Raw genomic sequence first — 7,446 nt, 5'->3', positions numbered from 1 at the left:
TGAAAAAGTTCTGATAACATTGCATGTCGTTGATGAATTACATCAAAATCAAAGTACTTTATGACAGTTTAGTACTTGTAATTTTAAGAGAAAAAACTTTCAACAAACAGATACGTTACAGAAAGATTCGTTACTTCTAAAAATAATACTTTATCAATTTTAATATTACTGCAATATACTATTTTCAGCAGTCCCATCAGTATAGTTTAGAACTTAGAATTTTAATATTACTGCAATATACTATTTTCAGCAGTCCCATCAGTATAGTTTAGAACTTAGAATTTTAATATTACTGCAATATACTATTTTCAGCAGTTCCATCAGTATAGTTTAGAACTTAGAATTTTAATATTACTGCAATATACTATTTTCAGCAGTTCCATCAGTATAGTTTAGAACTTAGAATTTTCCATAGAGTGGTTCATGTGACATTTTTTTGTCGTCATTTGTAATATGCTTTAAGCAAAGTTTTCTCATAAGTATTTCTATATTCAGGGTAATTTATACTATAATGAAATGTATAGCTAGTAGAAATTCTAGAATGTGAAACATATTTGTTAATTAAAGAAATAATGAAATACAACTGTTTATTGTCTCACAATAATATATTTGTAAAGATCACGTAGATTTTATTGATAGTGGTAAGACATTTTTAAAGCTTTAAAACCAGTAAATCTGGGCTTGGTTTTTACATTAATATGTGAAAATATTATTAAACATCATAAATAACTGTTTACTTAAATAAATTAATTTAGTAATCAATGCACAGGGTCGTACCCTCCGGTGGGCAGGGGGCAGTTGCCTCCCTGAGAATCTCACTTCTTTTTTTTTACTCCATAAAAAAAACCCACATCTCAGGGTTTAATTTGTATAGTGTTTCATTTGTTTATAAAAGGTAGTGCCCCACCCCCACCCCTAGGATTTTAATCAGGGTACGGCCCTGACATTGCAACAATAACTAGTCCGGTTACCACTTTCCTTTTGGCAGGAATATGACACTGTTGCATCACTTCCAGCAGAATCCACACTTATGTTTGTTATGGGTGTAGGATATGTTATTGCAATGGGAACATGGCCGAGATTGTTCTTTGTGATGGCAGCTGGGTGAGGCGTATTTTATCATTGAGCCGCATAATTAACATGTGACCAGATCACGGAGGAATCGGAAACGTGTGTTAATGCCTCACGTCCTCGTACTGATTTTATGAACACATACGTCTTTTCAACCGTAAGGGTATTGTTTGAGCAATGTACGAATGTCAGCAAGGTGGTTAAAGTAGATCACAGTGATCAAGATGTTTGTAGTTTTCTTCATGACAAGCCACAAAAAGAAAGGACGAACATAGCTAAAGTGACCACACACATTGTATGATATTTTTGGTATCATTCCAATATGAGGGTGGAACGTAGTTCAGTGGTAAAGCGCTCACCTGATCCGACGATGGGCCCATTGGGCTATTTCTCGTTACAGCCAGTGCACCACGATTGGTATATCAAAGGCAGTGGCATGTGCTATCCTGTCTGTGGGATGGCGCATACAAAAAATCCCTTGCTACTAATGAAAAAATGTAGTGGGTTTCCTCTCTATGACTATACGTCAAAATTACCAAATGTTTGACATCCAATAGCCGATGTTTAATAAATCAATGTGCCTTAGTGGTGTCGTTGAACAAAACAAACTTCATTCCAATATATCAATGCAGAATTATAAGAACCACAAGCTGCTGGTTGCTCAAATGGATTCTCGGAGATGAAGGAATGTTTTATTTAACAACGCACTCAACATATTTTATATGGCGTCGGACATATGATTAAGGACCACACAGATATTGAGAGAGGAAACCCGCTGTCACCACTTCATGGGCTACACTTTTCGATTAGCAGCAAGTGATCTTTTTTTTTTGTACCATCCCAGTCAGGATAACACATACCATGACCTTTGATTTACCAGTTGTGGTGTACTGGCTGAAACAAGAAATAGCCCAATGGGCCCAACAACGGGGATCAATCCCAGACCGACCGCACATCAAGCAGGTGCTGTACCACTGAGTTATGTCCCACACCCATCGGCTACTGGATGTCAAACATTTGGTCATATCTGACATATAGTTTGAAAAAACCTGCTACAATTTCCCCATTAGTTGCAAGGGATCTTTTATATGCACCATCCCACAGACAGGATAGCACATGACACGGCCTTTGATATACCAGTCATGGTGCACTGGTTTGGACAAGGATTGCCTTTAGCTCAGATGACCTAAAAACCAATTCAACCAAAAAAAGATGATATAATTTTTCTGGATACTCTACTTTCAGCCAATTATTCTTGGGGAAACCACAATTTATGTTCAGGGGTAGCACTTTACACTCTATCACCTGGAGTTAGTTATGCAAACATTGCAACAATTGTGTGTGGCTTAATTTAATTTCTAGTTATTTATTTCACATAAATGTAGTTTGATCACACAGATAATGGTGGACTTATCTGATCACATCAAATTCCCAAGATCACGACCAGTAGTTTGTACTGGCTGAAGAAATAAAAGAACACAAAGATCATTATTAAATAGTAATTTATTTTCAAGATATAGTGTCTATTTTGTGATAAGCAATTCTTGTTGCTTTGGTAGAAATGTTAAGCCTTTTTATATTCTATTTTATGCAAAATATATACATAATTACAATTCCCCACAGCACGAGCTCATAAATAATCTTTAAAATCTGCTTACATTCCTCTCCTACCATCCAGCAACAATTATAATTGTTCTGCTCAGATTATTTACAAAGCATAACAATTGGTTTGTACATCAACAGAAGTGCACATAAAACTAATACAATCACAGAAAAATACAGTTTTGAATCGGACAAGTCAAGGCCAATTTTACGATAGTTTTAAAGCAGAATGTATATATATATATTTTTTTTTTTTTTTTTAATTTAAACTACAAAAAATCTTACATTTGACATTTAGTACATATTTTGTAAAAATGGTTTTGTTTCTTATGTCCGTTAGTATACATATACTGATGAAAAGAAATAAGGGAACACATAATTAGTGATAGAAATGAGCAAAAACTGTTACTAGTCTACAAGACAAATACATCTAGAAATCTACTTGTCCACCAATATTTTCACTTGTCCAAATAGACAGATTATTTTATTAAAGTACCAGGATTATGTTTGTGATTGCTCAAAATGAAACTGCACTGAATTTTTTTACTTGACCACTGGACAACCACCAAGGCACATTTTGCTTCTCATGTGACAAACCGCCAAGTGCTTATTTTGAACACTGAATTACTAACAGCAAAAATTGACTGCATCCATGACTCATCCACAGTATTAGCAAGTTCATTGTGTTAGGATATTCAATCTCGCATTACTGACATTAAAACCCACATTACACCTTTGAACTTTATACAGATATTATGGTGCTAATAGTGACTGAAATTTGGTCTTCAATATCAAGTGTTCCCCAACTTCTTTCTCTTAGTATATAAACTGCAATTCTAAAAGTCAAGACATAATAACAAATTCTTAATACTTGAAGACGTAGAGTAGAAATGTCCTATTAACCATTTTCTCATACCAGCAAACTGATTAACCCTTCAATGTTTTAAAAAATTGCTTCATTGCATTTTTAATCATGCAATAAATATACATAGTGCCAATTTCAAAACAGTACCATTTAAGGTGCCTTTAACATTGTAGTTCATTCCAATAGATTTTAGCAACTGAATTTCTGGTTATATCGGCAAATTAATCTGTTTTAATAAATCTTTTGATTTCTTAAGCACTGCATTTTGAACTTTAAAGTAATTATTATTCAGAAAGCATCATATTATACATTGTTAGTATCAATAGTACTCTGTACTTCGTCTAATTATATACTTCTTATTAGTATCTTTCTAGTGACAATGATGACATAATAATACATATTATTATTGAATACATAGCATATTGCCCATTATCCACTTTATTCTTGGCAAATGCTTATACAAAAATGTATATACTTTGCTCACTCAAATTATATTCAATAAAATATTGAACATTCAAAACAAACATGTTAATTATAGTCAAATGTTTGTTTTAACAGCAAATAGGCAATATGATTTGGTTTTACTGCTATGGCAAAATCCAGTTCTGTTCAAATCACTGATACATGTTTGTTACTTAAAAATAAAGGAATATTAGTTACTTATTAGTTGATTAACCTAGAAAGAAAACCATTCTTAAGTCACAACTTTATGATGGCATAAAACAGATTGTTTCTTTTCTGTTTTACTGGAACACAATTACACCAAGGTTTTTTTTTTTAACTGTGCAAATATTTTAGCTGTTTTCGTGAAAGCAAGACGTTTGCAAAATGAAGTAAAAAAAGAAGCCATATACATGTACAACTAATCAAACATACTAAATATTGATAAGCAGTGTATTTAAATCTGTATTAATATTATGATAAAAAGGACAGCACTAACAAAGCTATACATGATTGGAAGAATGATCTTATTGTAATTCCTAATGTCTATTTTCGATGCAAAGAAAATCCCCAAACAACATACAATACCAGATTAACACAGAATAAAAACTTGAAAGAAAAATATTTGTTTATAATTAATCAAAATATTTAAAAAAAATAATAATAATAATAATATTAAAGGTGCATCTATCCATGCATGGCAGCACACAGATCACAAACATGTTGTCAAACTACTAATTTAAGAGTTTCAAACACTTGATGAAAAGAATCAATATTTTGAAGAAAAAATATCAGTAATGTAATGCAGCTTATCACAATATCACAACAAACAAAAATTACAGTTTAAAATTACATTAAACATGAAGTCGCACTTAAAAAGACAACCTCAATAAAAAGCAAAAGCAAATTTTTGTGTCTTTTTTTTTCTTCAGTATACACTTCTTATGCAAACATGAAAGTCAATTTTCAATTCTAATTTAAATCTAACTTTAAGAAACAACAAAACCCAGGGTGGCTTTAATCCATGTAAATATGATAATCACTTTAAAATATTTAACCAATTTAACCAACTCAACTATGTTAACTTAAAATCAAAAGGAAAAAACCAAAACCATAATTCTACTCAAATTAAAAGTCTTGTGGAGGCAGTCCAAATATATACATATATTTGACAAACACATAATAATTTGTAAACAGTGCTGATACAAAGTCTTTTTAAATATGACTACCATTCAACGTTAATGTAAATTTGGTAATATTCACCACATATGTTTAGCACAATGAAATCTAAATCATGCGAAGTCAAGATTTTACAACACTGAAAGGATTAATGAGTCATGTGCATCAAACAATAATTTATTGATCACCTACAATAATTACTGACCTCTCAAGAAGAAGTATTACCAAAGAAAATGCAATACTTGTATCAACGTTGTTGTTTTGCTCCTTTTGGATAATATACCGGTATGCATGTTAACTTTTTTTCTGATTTGATCGTTTTCTTGTTAACGAATCTCCTCCTTTAATAATGCTCCAATACAACAAAATAAAATAAAATGACAACAAAATGAAACTAATGCATCATGGTGCAATTTGTTTTCAGTTTCATATTTGTCTAGTCCTTGATTGTACATAAATAAAAAGGTTACATTCCTTTGAAATACAAAATCTTAATGTCCCAATGTATGCAAGCTAAACACCATAACCCACATTAACCGCCATCAGAAAACTAATATCGACAAGAATAAAATTTTCATTTATCAGTAAGAAAATACTCCCCAAAATAAATTATGATAAATTAACTTTAGTAGGTGCTTGGTTTTGGGCTTGATTGATTGATTGGTTATTCTTGGATATGTACATTTATTTATTTGTTCCACAAATGAATTATTAGATGATGATCAGTCTTATTTACCTGGCATTTACATGTACATGTATGATTAGAGTAAAATAAATTGCAGAATAATAATAATAGTGAAAAACATCCATTAATGTTACACTGGACCAATGTCTACACAAATTTATGTAATATTATAAAATAATTATCATACTATAATAAAAGCTTACATCTCAAAACAAATACAGTGAAACTCCTCTGAACCAGACACCCTAGGGACCAAGTAAAAAAAATCCAGTGTTGAGGGATCCAGTTTAGAGATGTTCTCTTCTGTCCGATTTTGAGGGAAGTTTGGTTTACAGAGGGTCCGGTTTTGAGAGGTTTCACTGTATTCTCTTTGTGTGTGCATGTGATATAATATACTAGTTTTTCAAGAAATGATGCTATTAAACAATGAAGAAAATGTAATTAAATGTTGTGGTGCAATCCCAATCTGTTACATGTATTTATTACACTAGGAAGGTTTTAAAAAAAAAGATTAATGAAATATTAAAATATATGTTCATGACAATATATTTATGACAATCTGTTACGATGAACAAAATTAAATGATATAAAAACAAAAGAAGAAATATATAGACTTCTTATACCTTTAAGTATGTGTAGTGCGATATGTCTTATGCTATATACGTGTCACACACAGCCAAGTGACATCCCTTTGACAAGGTGTACGTACAAGTTGATTAGCTTAGCCAGTATATTTTCTGAGAACAAAGCTACAACAAAACCTTAAGTGTTAAATGAAAATTGTTGATGTCATTCCCAACAGAACAGCAATACCTACACACATATCATGTCATTTAAAACTTTAAAATAAACTTAAAATAACTAACCTTGAGACTTCTCATAATTTAGCCTTCTTTCTCAATTTAAACCGCTAAGCAATCAATGTACATGTGGTGATTAAAAGTTCAAAGAAGTGCCACACCTCACCCACTGTAACAGTTTTATTTCATACTTATTTATTGAAGAACATATGGTTCAAACAACGGCTTGGTTTTTATGAGGTTTCATTGCACATCACCTCTGAAAATGAATTAACACAACCTTTATGTGGATGAAAGTCATCTTGCATAACAGCTTGACAATAACCTGTTTTCATATGTTACAAAATGGTATAACTTCCCCAATACATGTTACATTTGGCCCCAGTGGGAACAGCAGATGTACACATGCAGGAGAATAGCAATAAATTGAAAAAGTACTGACAAAACATAGTCCTTTCCTACCAACTTCACCATAATAATAATATAATAATAAACACACATGTACAGGCATACATGTATCTTGAAGTCCGACTACATGTATCTGCATAAATATTGACAGTTGCTTAATTATATATATATATATATATTCTTTTCAATCATGCATCTACATAACTTCATCGCAAATGCAACAAGAACACGGGTCTTTAACAAGTACTTACTAAATAACAAACAGCAACAACTAATTAAATACTCCATGCACATATTACATAAATATTATGCTACAATAATTCTGCATCTATCATCACAGATTTAAATCACACAAAACGTTCAGATGAAATGTGGTTCCATCTGCTTGTACAGTC

This window comes from Gigantopelta aegis, chromosome 4 (genome assembly GCF_016097555.1).
Source record: "Gigantopelta aegis isolate Gae_Host chromosome 4, Gae_host_genome, whole genome shotgun sequence".
Lineage (NCBI taxonomy): Eukaryota > Metazoa > Mollusca > Gastropoda > Neomphalida > Peltospiridae > Gigantopelta > Gigantopelta aegis.
Note: the sequence above shows the minus strand (reverse complement) of the source record.